At 38.2% G+C, this 16,212-nt stretch overlaps 1 protein-coding gene across 2 annotated transcripts in view; it reads left to right on the forward strand.

Annotated features, from left to right (window-relative positions):
- Positions 1-223: 223 nt before the first annotated feature.
- Positions 224-16,212, forward strand: part of RDX (radixin) — a 102,128-nt gene continuing 86,139 nt past the window's right edge. The window contains exon 1 of one of the 2 annotated variants that reach the window (XM_065945288.1): positions 224-480. The gene's annotated coding sequence lies outside the window, so the exon portion shown is untranslated. The remainder of the gene's footprint in view (positions 481-16,212) is intronic. The other variant, XM_065945287.1, reaches the window with a different exon arrangement.

A 16,212-nucleotide genomic window follows, 5' to 3' on the forward strand; every position in this document is an offset into this window, starting at 1 on the left:
AGGAGTCGCCCACCCCAGTTCTCGGCCCCGTTCCCTCGGGACTGCGGAGCCGCGGCCGGGTCCTCGCGCGTCCCCGCCCCGGACGGAGACCCTCCCTCCCCCGGGCGACGCCCCGGCAGGCGAGTGGCCGCTAGCCCGAGGGGCTGGGCGGGGCTGGGCCGGGGCGGGGCGCGGGCGGCCGGGCGGCGGTCGCCGCAGCGGCGTTGGCGCTCGGGCCGCGGCGCGAGGCCGGCCGGCCGGCAGGGGGAGGCGGGGGGCGCGGGGCGCGGGGCAGCCCCGCCTCTCCCTCGAGGAGCCGCCGGGCAGCCATATTGCGGAGCTGTCTGCGGTGGCGGCGGTGCCTCTCCTCTCCGGCGTCCCGGCGCTCGCTCCACCGCCGCCTCTCTCTGTCTCTCTCCCTCTGCCGCAGCCGCGACGCCCGCCGCCGCCGCGCAGCGCCCCGGCCACTCTCGCGGCGGGAAGGAGCCGCCCGCTCCTGAGGTAAGCCGCCGGCGCGCTCCCTTCCCCCACTGCCGCTCCCGGGCTCCGCCGCAGCCGCTGAGGTGGCGGCGAGAAGTCCGGCGCCCCGTGCTGCCCGGTGGCCTCGCCGCCAGGCCCGCGGCGACGCTCGTGCTAGCGGTCCGGCCGGCCAGGCCGCTCCCGGGGTCGTGGATGCCGCGAGGCTTGGCCAGCCTCTCGGCCGCGGCCTGAACTCGCCGCCGCGAGCTGCTCCCCCCCGGGCGCGGGTCCGCCCTCAGCGTCGGCCCCGGGCTCGGTCGGGCTCCCGCCGCTCGGGCGCCGCCCCGGGCTCGGCCTGGCTCGTCCCTTCTAGGCAGTCTTGAGAATTCAGATTTAAGCTTAGGAAAAATGACATTTTTTTCTTTTTTTTTTGCTGTGGTAGGGAAGGGATTATTACTTCTCCCCGGTCTCCGATTTGAGAGTAAAGGTGTTGAATTACTAGAGAGCGTGAGTTCCGCCGTGGCGAGAGAGGGAGGTTGCGTGACGGGGCTCGGGGCGCGAGCGGCCCCCCGCACCCGCGCGGCGGCCCTGGCGGCTCCGGCCCCGGCCATACCTGCTGCTGCTGCTGCTGCTGAAGTTGCAGGCGCCCCCAGAGCCCCGTAACTTTCTCCGATTTTGTATCTTAGATCCCAGTAGACAAGTTGAGTACATTGCAGTCCCCTCTTCGTTTAAAGGGTTGTAAACGTAATTGTAAACGTAATTCTCAGGCTAACTTTGAAAGGGGCGGTCGGGGAAGCACTATATTATTTTAGTTTAAATAGAGCACATCACATCCTCTACAGATGTAGCGTGGTTCTTTATTCACACCGTGTATTGAGCGTTTTTTTTTTTTTTTAATACCATTAAGAAGTCGGTTATTAGCGAGGTTGGAAATGTGTTGAAAGTCAGCTTCATCAACGATATGTTTTAAAATCTACTTGAGATTTTTGTCGAAATTTTAATGAGTTCTGTGACAATAGACAAGCATGGTGTAAATGTAGATACCTAACATAGTAAGCATTTGTTTGATAAACGAGCGCTCGAAAATAGGCATTGCAATCTATTGTTTACTGAGCATACATTTTTTTTAGAGCACTAAATACTCTTTTTTTATGTCGGATGGAGCTCTGAATGAACAATTGCCCCGTTCATTTGCTGGATAAATAATGGCTTAATCCATTTGCCATAACAGCATTATTCGAGTTAAGAAGAGAGACTAATATTCAGGTTTGCATTAAAATTTTTTTCAGTATTACATTATTTTCATGTGTGCATTATCTTCCAAAGACTAATAATTACCTCAAATGTGGTAAAAACGTAAAACATTTCTTTTGAAGTTAGTGGATTGTAATTCATTTGTAAAATGAATTGCACTTTGTTTCTTTTGCTTAATTACTTTTTAAAGATACATAATGATATTAAACAATTTTTTTTTAGTGAGGGATGAATAGATACACATTGAAATTCTTTACAGTCTATTTAAATGAAACAAAATTTGTGGCTTTTAGGAATGTTGACTTCTTGCCCTTGTGGATTATACATCGTTTTGTTCACTACTGTATTCCCAAGCATGGCAGAGCGTAGGAGAGGCTCAGAACTGAAATTAATTTCAGCATGGGGAAAGTATGTTTAGTCTGTCCTTTGTTTTGGACATTTGCATTAACTGGAAATTAATTTGATATCTTTTTTCTGTGGTGGTGAGAAATGACAGATTGCTGTTCTTTCTCTCTTTTGCTAACACTCAGTAGTCTCAGAGAACAAGGGTTATTTCTTGATTTTTTGCTTTCTCTATTCCCAGGAGCAGAATTGGATTTTATTATTCATTTTTCTCTTTGGCAGGCGGTTGAAATGAAAGTCTTTGTGTATTTTATCTTAATTTCAGATCTGAATCTTCTAATATAATCTAATGTAATTTTCTGGTACGGTGGAGTCTGAAATCTTCAGTTAGGATGGGAGTCAAGTTTTTTCATTTATTTTTAACTTAATTCAACGTAACATACATCATTTCAAAATGACAAATTTTAATCAATATTTCCCAAAGACCAAAGCCTAAAAAAGTGTGTCGTGTTAAGACTGTGAGGATAGTTATGTTGGAGAACATACTTGATAAAGAATAGTTAATATAATATTAGGCGATTGGTGTCAATCTGGGAAGTAAAGAAAGTCACCCTTTCTTGGATGGCTTGGACATTCTACAGACCAGTAGCTCTTCTCAGGACCCTGATAACTACCCTTGGCTTACTGGAGTCAGTGGAACTGGATTGGATTGCTGTAAATTCCACTCTTAGAAGGTGATTTTAAACCTCATGGTGTCAGAAGCCCTTCAGGGAACTTCCCTAACTTCTGCAGCAAGTATATGCTCATCTGTTGAGTGGTAGGTGGCCAGTCTGACCTCAGAGATTTCCTCAATTTCTAGCCTCTTTCAGAGGAATCCTGCTTTACTGTTTATATTAGTTCTTGGTATATTTTTCAATATTCATTTACATTGCATGTATTTTAAACCACTTTACATGATTATAAAATTAATAAATTTTATGACAAAGTTAAACAGAAAGATGTTAAAAGTTCTCCCCAACTTCCCAGAACACCCTCCAGTCTTGTTTTTCAGAGGTAATTGCTCTTAACCATTCCTAGTAAATAGAAAATGCCAATATTTATGGAAGGGTAAATACATACTTTATATGTATCCCTTATTTGCAATTTTAAAGTCTTTAAAAGTAAGCTTATTTTGTAACAAACAGTGAAAGGATGTTTGTTTATTACCATGTTGAGTATTCAGTACTTAATATTTCTTGGATTTTCATCATTTGAAATCAATGGAATTTCCTATAAGAAGTGTTTACGTACCTGTGTAAATTTTTTTCATGATTGAAGGTGAACTCACTTTGTTTTCTTCCTAGGGTATGGTATATAACTGACACTGGAAAATATCCTTTAAAAAAGGGTTTATGATTTTGGATAGTGAAATGTCCCAATGATAGATACAGGTTTTTACCTGGAAACTGTTTGTAAAGAAAATGTGGTTCATGTGATTCACTTGTTTATTTCTTCTTTCCTTTTAATAGTGAATCCAGTCTTTATCTTCTTAGAGAGAGGGTTTTTCTCAGGTTAGTATTTGTATAGGTTTTTTTTTTTCTTTAATATTATTCATTTTTGAGTGCATTGGGCCTTAGTTGCAGCACATGGTGTCTTTGTGCTGCATGAGGGATCTTTCCTTGGTGAGCAGGGGCTTCTGATTGAAGCGCATGGGCTCCAGAGCGAGTGAGCTCTGTAATTGTGACCTGCAGGCCTAGTTGCCCTGTGGCATGTGGGATCCTAGTTCCTTCTCCTTCTTTGGAAGGTGGACTCTTAACTGCTGGACTACCAGGGAAGTCCCTGTATAGGTGTGCTTTTTTGTTTTGTATTTTTGAATAGCCAATATGTATAGAAAGTCTTGCACATTCATAGAATTTTAATTTTTTCTGCTATTGCAATATCAGTTACCTTTCAGCAGAATTCTAAAGTACATTTTATAGAGGCTAGTTATATATATCAATAAGGTCATTGGACTTTCTTTTACAATCTGGTGATCTAATATGAACAGAATGGTCTAGAAACATTGTTTCTTTTCTGCTTTTCTGCATCATTTACTTATATTTGAAAATAAACAGTTTTAGTTCTAGTAAAGTTGATTTATTTCAAAATGACATTCTCTTTACTGTTAAGAAGAGATCAACAAGTTACTTTGTAGACTAAATTCAGCCCACTACCTGTTTTTGTAAATAAAATTTTATTTCAACACATGATAGCTCATTGGTTTCCCTGTTGTCTGTGGTTGCTATTGTGCTACAACAGAGAGTAGTTGCAACAGAGGCTTTGTGGGCCACCAAACCTAAAAGGTTTACTTAACCTGGCCCTTTGCAAAAAAGTTTGCTGACTCCTGTTTTCAGGTATCATTCATACATTTGGACGTTTATAATCACATGCCAGATACTCTTTGCACTTGTTAAGTAAGATAATGAGACCATCACACTTTAATGGGAATATATTCGTGCCATTTTATATACCATGAAGTGTATTTAAATGCTCTTTGTGTATATAAACTGTAATTCATATTCGGTGTAACAGCATTGTAAGTACAGTTTTTTGTGATGCGAATTCTTTTTGTTTTGTACTAAAAAAAACTTGTGTTTCTTTAAATTAGCTAATAACCTTTTTATAACCAGAGTAATTTTTTGTAATCAGAAATCCTGGTAGTACTCAGAATGATGTGGGCACAAGTGTAATAGAGGGACCATTAAAAGGGAGAATGGAGATCTCAGCCCCGGTTAATTGAATCCAGTCACGCCTTGACTTTTATCGAGAGTGTGGGATGGACTAAACTAAGGACTAGCCATCCTTAGCAGTCTTGATATTTAAGCTGTTTCTAGATTCTAGACTGAAGGAAACTATAAAATTCTAGCTTGGTTATTAAGCAAAGTTGGCACTCTAAATCTGTGCGTTTTCCGAACCTTGACTGAAAATATTCTGTGGGGGTGGGGAAGAATTCTGAAAGTTCCAAAAAGTTAAACTTGAATTTGCTACACGCTGGCAAGTATTTATATAGCATTTACATTGTATTTACAATGATTTACATAGCACTTAACATTGTATTTACATAGTATTTACATTGTATTAGGTATTATAAGTAATGTAGGGATAATTTAAAGTATGTGGGAGGATGTGTATAGGTTATATGCAGGTATAGTTTACATGTATATGTAAACTATATGTGTGTGCATGCAAAGTCTCTTCAGTTCAGTTCATTCACTTAGTTACGTCCGTCTCTGCGACCCCATGGACTGCAGCATGCCAGGCCTCCCTGTCCATCACCAGCTCCCAGAGTTTACTCAGACTTATGTCCATTATGCCATCCAACCATCTCATCCTCTGTTGTCCCCTTCTCCTGCCTTCAGTCTTTCCCAGCATCAGGGTCTTTTCCAGTCAGTCAGTTCTTCGCAAAAGGTGGCCAAAGTATTGGAGTTTCAGCTTCAGCATCAGTCCTTCCAGTGAATAATCAGGACTGATTTCCTTTAGGATGGACTGGTTGGATCTCCTTGCAGTCCAAGGGACTCTCAAGAGTCTTCTCCAACACCACAGTTCAAAAGCATCAATTCTTCAGCACTCAGCTTTCTTTATAGTCCAATCTCACATCCATACATGACTGCTGGAAAAACCATAGCCTTGGCTAGATGGACGTATGTTGGTAAAGTAACGTCTCTGCTTTTTAATATGCTCTCTAGGTTTGTCTTAACTTTTCTTCCAAGGAGCAAGCTTCTTTTAATTTCATTTTTATTTAATATTTTAATTTAAAGTCTCTTCCGTTGTGTTCAACTCTTTGCGACCCTATGGATTGTAGCCTGCCAGGCTCCTCTGTCCCTAGAATTCTCCAGGCAAGAATACTGGAATGGGTTGCCCTGCTCTCCTCCAGGGGATCTTCCCAACTCAGGGATTGAACCCGAGTCTGTTATGTCTCCTACATTGGCAGGTGGGTTCTTTACCACTAGTGCCATCTGGGAAGCCCACATATGTATAAAGATGTACATGTACATGTATTTCGTATAAGGGGCTTGAACATTTTTAGATTTTGGTGTCTGCAGGAGGGTCCTGGAACCAATTCCCTGTGGGTACCAAGAGGTGACTGTATACCTAAAGTGCTTACCATTTATATCTAATTGCTAAGCAGTATGACAATAAAAGTGAAAAAGTGAAAGTGAAGTCACTCAGTCATGTCTGGCTCTCTGTGACCCCATGGACTGTAGCCTACTAGGTTCCTCCATCCATGGGATTTTCCAGACAAGAATACTGGAGTGGGTTGTCATTTCCTTCTCCAGAAGATCTTCCCAACCCAGGGATTGAACCCGGGTCTCCTGCATTGTAGGTAGATGCTTTACTATCTGAGCCACCAGGGAAGTCTATATGACAATTATAGATATTATTAGATGTGTCAAATTAACTGGCCTTTAAATTTGATTGTCAAATGAGATTATTGAAAGAGTCTTAAGTGGGATGATAAAGGCCTGAATTTGGAAGACCTAGTTAGGGGTTTTTATTTTTCCCCCAGTATTCATGGTTGCTGTTTCTTGTAGCCTTTTGCTTACTAGTTCACTCATCTGAGAGGAAAATAATTGACCTTGATAATAATCAACAGAAAAGTTCCAGTGAATATTATGTACTTAATTTAATAACATCTGAGGCCCTACTGTGAGCCAGACACCATTCCATTTTCTCAGAAGGGAGATCGAATATCTCAAAAGTTAGAAACTCACTAGGACTGCCATGTAACCTTTCTGACTGCATGACAAAGTACTGTCTAATTTTAAAGATATTTCAGAAACATACAGACTTTGTTCTGCTTTGAAAATTAAGTTACTGTAATAGCTGGTGTTTCAAAACATGTGGAGAGGATTCCTCAGGTCAGTTTAAGACGTTTCTTTCCTGTATCTAGGAAACTTACACGAACCTGTCTTTGTTTTCCCATTTTTAAACATTTATTATATGAATTTTTGATGTTTCCTTAAGTGTAAAGTGAAGAAACTGGACTGGATTTAGCTTTCTTACCTTTTAGCATTTAAAATTAGTTTTTGCAAATGGTACTATGTTGTTTTTCTGCCCTCCTAGGAAACAATACAAATATAATGTTTTCTCTTTTTTAAGTTTAAAAAATTCATTTAGAAAAGAATTTAAATTCAGTGTAAAACTTAGCTTTCTGCTTTATGTTTGTTTTAGGTTCTAGAAATGCTTTGCATTTCCAGTAATGTGTATATTGCTCAAAATGTTGAATATTTTATTTCCTTGAACAGAAATCACTTCCTACATAAGCAAGTACTTAATACCTTATTTAGAACTGCCTGTCTTCCTTACAGAAAATTAGATTACAAAGGTAATTATATCAATATTAATGTGCACTTACAGCATCTTTAGAAGTAGTGTTTTTGACCTGAAAACAATAGAGGAAAGAGCTTTAACTTCTTGAAATGCTCTGGTCATTGGGATGAGCTTCTCTAGAATAATGTCAGAGGAAGGCAGAATAGGATAGCCAAAAGAGCACAGAACTTGGACAAAGAGGACTTCTGACTTTGTTGACTGGCCTTTTTACCTTGGGCAAGTGACTGATTTGGATCTTCATTCGCTTAGTTAGAAGAACAAGGGATTGTGATTCTTACCTTGGTCAGAAGGAGGAAGGGCATTTATTAGGAAGATTAGATAATGTAGGTAAAGTGGCTGAAGAGTGAACTTTCTGCAAATAATTCCATTTACTACCCTTGTCCTTGCTTTTGGCCTTATTTCTTTTTGGAGCTAAAATTCTTGTCCTCTGCTTCTCTTGGAAAGTCATGGCATTATGTAGGTAAAGTACATTATTACTGCTGTTAGATTCAGTACTTAACAGAGCTAAAAAATTTAATAAACAGTTCTTTGTATATTTGAGGTTTTAATACTGTAGGTCTGTAAACTTGAATAGAGAGAAAACTTAACATCTTTACATGTTTTCTTCCATTATGAATGTGGACAGCAGTAGCAGAGACTGTTTCCAATAGAAATTGTAATATTTTCATGATGCATTATTGTCGTAGGTCTCAGAATGATGTTTAATACCCGTCATTACTTAAAGTTTAATTATTAGATGCACTGGTAGATATTTATTTAAACATTAATAAAGCACATAATTTACTGTATCATAAATTTGTGCACTTTATATTTTGATAGTTATAGTTCAATATAATTGGCTTTTTATGTGATACTGTGTATTTTATGTATCTAAAAGATACTTTTCTAGGAAGGAGTTCATAGACTTTACCGGAGGTACCATGTTGGGGGGAAAAAGTGATTAAGAACTTTTTTGGTAAATGCCATTATTGCATTAATTTGACTGTCAGAATTACCTTATTAATTCAGTTTGTATTTTGTTATACTGCTTCTCAATCCCCCAGTAATGTGACAGAGGAATCCTTTTGTAATTTTATGGTCTGTGGAGAGACCACATTTATATTCAGAGATGAGGTCTCAAAAGACAGGGAAAAAAAAGTATAGTTATGCTTGGGGAAAAGAGTATCTTAAGAATAAAATTAGGCATCCTCATATAAATTATTGAAGCGTCATTGTAGGCCCAATATGGACAGACTTAGCACCTGTTTTACCACCTGACAGGTGGGGAGAGTCCGCCGTTGTGCCGTGGATTAGTAGAGCTTGAGGTGTTAAGTGTGAGGCTGTTTTTTCCATTGTACGGAAGAAAAGAAGCTGTTTAGGGTCACCCTCAGAGTTAAAGGACCGAAGAAGAGAAAGTTTTATGTGAATGTTTTGTCTCTGAAATGTGGCACTGTGTTTGAGTACATGTTCATGCATTTTCTGGAAATGAGATGTGTATGTTGGCGGCATCTCTTAATACTGTTTGCCATGACCGCTTCATTGCTTCTGTGGGAGCCTGTGTGGAAAAGAGGTTGGGTGAGACCACTAAGAAATTTAGAAAGAGCAGGGAAGGAGGAGTAAATTTTTTTTCAATAATTATTTATTATGAGGGTAAGGGGAGAAGAGTTTGTTTTTATTATATATCTTTGATATACAGTGGTTAAGTGATTATATGCTATCATTTTTCTAGAGAAGAAAGGAAGGCAGTGAAACAGTTTTCAATATGAACCAGTTAGAGGTATAAACTGAGGACATGTATCTAGTTACCTTGGCTTTTCATGTGACATTTTATTAAATTGTTCAGTCTGCTACTAACAGGTGCCATTTTCAAGGGGAAAAATGTGCTAATATAATCATAGGAGGACTAGAAATGTACTATTGAGGTTGAATAATATTATGATAAATACTTTTTCATGATCCCTAAATTGGCTAAAATCTTAGGATTTAACTACATTTATACACAGCTTCATCCTAAAAAATTTAAGGTAGAATTCTTATGTATACCATGATAGGAATAAATTGGTATGTAGTCAAATATATTTTTTAAATTCTTATTTGATTTTTAAAATTAGTAACAGTGAAAAATAAGACTCTGGTTAGTATTAAATGCTCAGTTCTCTATACCCAAAATCCTTTGTAAGGATACCTGCTTTTTTAGTTAGTTACAATAGATGGCTATGTATTCTACATTTTTACTTATCCTTACGTAAATGTTGACACAGTTTGTCCATCTTTATCATGTAATTTCAACATTACTTTAATTGTGACTTTGATTTTAATCATTGGCTGTTATAATATCATTGTACTACCGAGAATATCTTAGTACAGTTTTCTTTGTTTTGTATATTTATTTATCTGGAGTGTACTCCAAAGTAGATTTCCTGTTCAGAGAAGCTTTGTTGCTTTTGTTATATATTGACAACTTATTTTCCAGAAATATGGAGTCAGTTTATGATGCTACTTGATTTTCAAGAGAGAACACTGGTCTGAAAATATTATTTTAGAAACTTCCTTTAGAAGTCAACTATATCCTTATTTGCAGAAGCTTTTTGTTAGGCTAGTCACTTTCCGCAGTTCATACAGATCAGTTAGGCTTGTTGGAGATTTTAAAAGCTTACTTAGCATGTGTGTAAACCTGGTTTTGTATATGTGAGCCAAGATATATTTGTTCTTTTATGTCACCAGAGTGTTCATACTAAACCTAAAACTTCAGTAGGGTTATTTTGCTTGAAAAGTGCTTTTCTAAAGAGTGTAATTTGAAGTAACTCTACTATGACAAACTTGGATAAATTATTTCTTTAGGGAAAAGGAAGCTTAGTTATTTACCTTTAACTTTTTTGTTAAATACAAAAATTACATTTTTTATTTACCTTTTTTAATTCCAGTATTTGATTAATACGTAACTTTAAGAAATTCTGCAAAACCTTATGTACATGATGTTTATTTACCTGCCTAGCTGACCCTATGTTTGATGAATACTCTTGCTGTAATTTGAGTGCTTTAACTTAGTTTATAGTCTGGCATGCAAGTAATGCTCACTTCTCCCCTTTGTTCTTCTTTACCAGTGAGATCTGGCACAGGCAGGGCTCAGCAGCCATATGGTTTAGCAACCAACAATCATCAGGACAGGAGCAAGCTGTCTTGAGGATCTGCTAACTTCTCTAGGGTGTGGCCATGGGGTCTGATATGGTAATAGAGTGCTAAATCAAGAGTGTAAAAATTGATCAGTTGTTCATTTTCTAAGTACTGTCTGACTCTTTGGGACCCAGTGAATTGTCCTGTCTCCCAGAGTTTGCTCAAACTCATATCCATTCATTCGGTGATGCCATCCAACCATCTCATCCTTTGTTGCCGCCTTATCCTCCTGCCCTCAGTCTTTCCCAGCATCAGGGTCTTTTCCACTGAGTGGGCTCTTTGTATCAGCTGGCCAGAGTTTAGGAGTGCTTCAGCATCAGCCTCTTCCAATGTATATTCAGGATTGATTTCCTTTAGGATTGACTGGTTTGATCTCCTTGCAGTCCAAGGGATTCTCAGGAGTCTTTTCCAGCACCATAATTCGAAAGCATTAATTCTTTGGCACTCAGCCTTTTTAATGGTCCACCTCTCACATCCGTACATGACTACTGGAAAAACCATAGCTTTGACTATATGGACTTTTGTCAGCAAAGTGATGTCTCTGCCTTTTTTTTTTTTTTTTTGTATAGATTATTTTATTTATTATTGTAATTAGATCTATACAATCAAAGTTGTCTTTTCACCGTCTGTGTTTTGTTAACGTGAAATTGTAGTTATAAGCAAAAGTTGGTTGCCTAGGGAACAATAATTGTATATTCAGTTTAACAGAAATAAATATTTGTCATAAAATGCAAGATTGTTACATAGCCTTGCGCCATGCAATTTATATAAAAAATTTCAAAAAGTGAAAATGGATGTTTCTGTTTTTTATTATACGATCTAGGTTTTTCATGGGGCTTCCTTTGTGGCTCAGCTGGTAAGGAATCCTTCTGCAGTGTGGGAGATCTGGGTTCGATCCCTGGGTTGGGAACATTCCCTGGAGAAGGGAATGGCTACCCACTCCAGTATTCTGGCCTGAAGGATTCCATGGACTGTATAGTCCATGGGGTTGCAAAGAGTCAGACACGACTGAGTGACTTTCACTAGGTTTGTCATAGCTTTTCTTCCAAGGAGCAATCGTCTTTTAATTTCATGACTGCAGTTACCATCCACAGTGATTTTGGAGCCCAGGAAAATAAAATCTGTCTCTATTTCTATGTTTTCCCATCCTATTTGCCGTGAAGTGATGGGACCAGATGCCCGTGATCTTAGTTTTTTGAATGTTAAATTTTAAGCTGGCTTTTTCACTCTCCTTTTTACCCTCATCAAGAATTCCTTGAGTTTCTCTTCACTTCCTGTCATTAGAGTGATATCATCGCATATCTGAAGTTGCTGATATTTTTTCCGGCAGTCTTGATTCCAGCTTGTGAGTCATCCAGCCCAGTATGTTGCATGATGTACTCTGCATAGAAGTTAAATAAGCAGGGTGACAGTATACAGCCTTGACTTACTCCTTTCCCAATTTTGAACCAGTCCATTGTTGCATTTCTGGTTCTAACTGTTGCTACGTGTCCTGAATATAAGTTTCTCAGGAGGCAGGTAAGGTGGTCTGGTATTCCCATCTCTTTAAGAATTTTCCACAGTTAGTTGTGATCCATACAGTCAGAGGCTTTAGTGTAGTCAGTGAAGCAGAAGTAGATGTTTTTCTGGAATTCCCTTGCTTTTTCTATGACTCAACAGATACTGGCAATTGGATCTCTGTTTTCTCTGCCTTTTCTCTGGTTCCTCTGCCTTTTCTAAATCCAGCTTATACATCTGAAAGTTCTTGGTTCATGGACTGTTGAAGCCTAGCTTGATGGATTTTGAGCATTACCTTGCTAGCATGTGAAATGGGCTCAGTTGTATGGTAGTTTGAAATTCTTTGGGATTGGAATGAAAACTGACTTTTTCCAGTCCTGTGGTCACTGCTGAGTTTTCCAAATTGGCTGGCATGTTGAGTGCAGCACTTCAACAGCATCATCTTTTAGGATTTGAAATAGCTCAACTGGAATTGCATCACCTCCACTAGCTTTGTTATTCATGATGCTTCCTAAGGCCCACTTCACCCTCCAGGATATCTGGCTCTAGCTAAGTGACCACTCCACTGTGGTTATCTGGGTCATTAAGACCTTTTTTGTATAGTTCTTTGTATTCTTGCCGTGTCATCTTAATCCCTTCTGCATCTGTTAGGTCCATGCCGTTTCTGTCCTTTATTGTGCCCATCTTTGCATGAAATGTTCCCTTAGTATCTCTTAATTTTCTTGAAGAGAAGATTGATCTAGGGCAATTAAAATTTCTGGTACTGTACTCTGGTAGGAGCTGAAATAACCTCTGTAAGGTTACATAGACAGCTCAGGGCTTACAGAAATGCCACACTGAGGAGTGGGTTAGGGACGTGAGCTTTCTGACCAAAATTATAAACTCCATAAAGAAACAAGTCATAATGAACTGGAAACAAAATTTAATAGGGATATAAAATAAACATTGTAGGGATAAAAGGATTCCAAGCAAATTATAAAATAGTATAGCATTGAAAATTTTTTTAAGAGACTAAAAGTGAATTTTTGGAAGTTTATATAATCACTTAAAATTTAATATAGTGGACAGGTAAAACATTAAGAACACCTGCATAGAATTAGTGACTGGAGGAGTGTTACACAGAAAGGTAAAGAGATGAAAAATATGAATATGTAGGCATGGATTAGAAAACAAGACAGTCATTATGTATCTAATTAAAGAATTGCTGACTGGGAGAGACAGTGGCTAACAATTTTCCACAGTTTGAGAAAAGCATGAATCTTCAGAATAAGAAAGCTTACCAAATCCTCAGCAAGAGAAATAGAAGCAAATCTGAAGAATGTGCTCACACACACAATCTTAAAGAAAAGCAGAGAGAAAAAGCATACCTGGAATAAATTAAATTGACAACAGACTTTTTGTCAGTAATAGAGGCCATGAGAAAACTAGTATTTTCCAAATACTGAGAGAATAACAGTTGATGTAGACTTTTATATGCTATTGAATTATTACTGAATGAAAAAAGGAAGTATTTATTACAAAGATACAATAGTTCTAAACCTTTACTCACCTAATAACATAGCATTACTTGTTTGCTAGGTTGCTCAGTCGTGTCTGACTCTTTGAGACCCCATGGACTATATAGCCCACCAGGCTCCTCTATCCGTGGGATTCTCCAGGCAAGAATGCTGGAGTGGGTTGCCATGCCCTTCTCCAGGGGATCTTCCCAACCCAGGGATCAAACCCAGGTCTCCTGCATTGCAGATGGATTCGTTACATTCTGAGCCACCAGGGAAGCCCAATAACATAGCCTAAAACCATATAAAAAATAAAATTAAAAAACTGGCATTTTGTAAGAAGAAATTAACATCCACTATCAGTTGAGAAAATGTAATACATTTTTTCTCAATTTGATCAGCTTAAACTGAAGGGACTTCCTAGGTGGCGCTAGTGGTAAAGAACCCGCCTGCCAATGCAGGAGACTTAAGAGACAGGTTGGATTCCTGGAGGATCCCATGGACGGCTCCGTGCTGCCGTCCGCAGGGTGGCACACAGTCGGAGACGGCTGGAGTGACTTAGCTTACAGGCTAAACTGAAAGGAGAGAGACTGGAAACAGAACTTGAAATACTTGATCCGGCTTGCTCTAACTCATCAAATGCAGACATACTTTATTTTCATTTATATCCAGAACAATCAAAAAAGAAACTAAGCTGATCAAGCACTAGACATAAGGGGAATGAATTCTTTGACTGTAATAAATAATAAATGTAGAAGTAAATAATAAAAAGACAGCACTCTGCCCCCAGGTCTCTAACCATTCTATTTGAAAATTTAAAACCTACTAGTGAGTAGAAATTATAATTGGACACTGAAGCACTTAAACAATAATGAAAGTGGTACAGAAAAATAGTAGAGTTTTAAATATAAGACATCAAACCCAGGTCTCTTGCATCGCAGACACATTCTTTACTGCCTGAGCCAGGGAAGCCCATATATAATCTTAGGTTTTTGATTTAAGGGCGTACATATAATAATTTTTTGTTTTATTATTATATAATTTGTGACTGAGGTTTATCTTTTTATCCTAGGATCAGTGTTCCTTTCTTCATCTAACAAAATTTTTTTTTCTTTTTTTAATGAACTTTTTCGTCAGTTTTTTTGTGTGTGAAGAAAATCATTGTTTTTTTGTTTTTTGAATTTTCTGGCATGACTGTCACTTTTGAATTACTTTTCAAGATTGAGCAGGTAAAAGGTGCATTGTTGGAGGGAGAGAAGAATAAAAAGATAAAGGTATAATCAATAGAAAGCAAGGATTACGTTTTTTTCTATTTGCAGATGACATGATTATGTAAATAACCTGGAATTTACAAAACAGCTGTTAGAACTAATAACAGAATTTAGCAAGATTGTTGGACATAAGGTTTTATGTTTTTTAAAAATCAGTTTTATATACAAGCAGCATAATTCAAAAAATGTAAAAATTCCATTTGTAACAGCATCAAAAACATAAAATATTTAGGAATAAGTTTTCAGAAACTGTTTAGAATCTCTACATTGAAAACCTTTAAGAAATTAAAAAGCCAAGTTAACTAAGCAAGACTATAAAGATACAGATTTAGGAGTTACTAGGTTAAAATGGTGTAAAAAGTTGGTTATGAGGCTGTTTTAAGACCTGAGATGATCTGATAGTAGAGATTAAAAAGAGGATTTAGAAGTGGAAGCTAGGACTGAAGTACAGTAAAGTTATTTAATGAAAGTAAGGTGATCGTAGATAGCAGAGTATCTGTCATTTCCTAGTTAAGAGTTAAGCAGTAAGAGAGAGATGAGATACTTCATGCTTCTCACTGAATTTCGTACCCCATTGTATCAGGTTGAGAAATTTCTCATGATGAAGTTCCCTCTTGTAGGGAGGTTTATTAACATGTGATCAGCTAAAATTTAGAGAAATGACTTTATTTTGATCCTTTGTTTTTATTTTAATATGAAGAATTTTCGTTTTTATTAAAGTAGTATCTTAAAAGGGAGTTGATAATACATTTTTTAAATTCAAAATTAATCGTATGTTTATCAGTAGTTCATAGTGTAATGAATAAAAGTTCTTGACAGATACTACTTGTATATAGTGATTTTCAGGTAATTATATACTTCTTACAATAGGTTTTCAAATTGGAATGATAATAATTTTTTTTCCTGGACAGTTAAATGGTTAAGAATTTTAGATCTTTTGGTAGTTTTATAGGGGGAAAACCCAATTTTGTTAGATGTTTGTAAAGACATTTACCCTAAAATAGCATGTTTTCCCTGGATTAAGATTTAGTTCTGTTGTCTTAGTGGGTGAAGATATAATTTAACGTTGGTTTTAAGGATAGTTCTGTACTTCAGGGAAGGCCATTTTCTTGCTGGTGAGTAGCATGCCAGTTGCTAGTGTGCAGACTAAGACTGTTTATATCCACCTTAGGTGGAAAAGTTACTGTTAACATATATGTGTCTCTACTTGGACTTTTAAATTTTCAAGCAGGAAAAATAATTTTCTTTAAAAGTTTATCTTTGTGTAGTTTACATTAATCAGTATTTCCTTTTTTGTCTTTGTCAGTGTAGAAAAAGGGTTGAAAAGTGTTCTGGAGTTGATTTCTTTAGACTCTGAATCAGTTCTCTGCTATCCCTCTCTCTACCAGTCTGGGCACAGGGGAGAACTTGAC

This window comes from Muntiacus reevesi, chromosome 9 (assembly GCF_963930625.1).
Source record: "Muntiacus reevesi chromosome 9, mMunRee1.1, whole genome shotgun sequence".
NCBI lineage: Eukaryota > Metazoa > Chordata > Mammalia > Artiodactyla > Cervidae > Muntiacus > Muntiacus reevesi.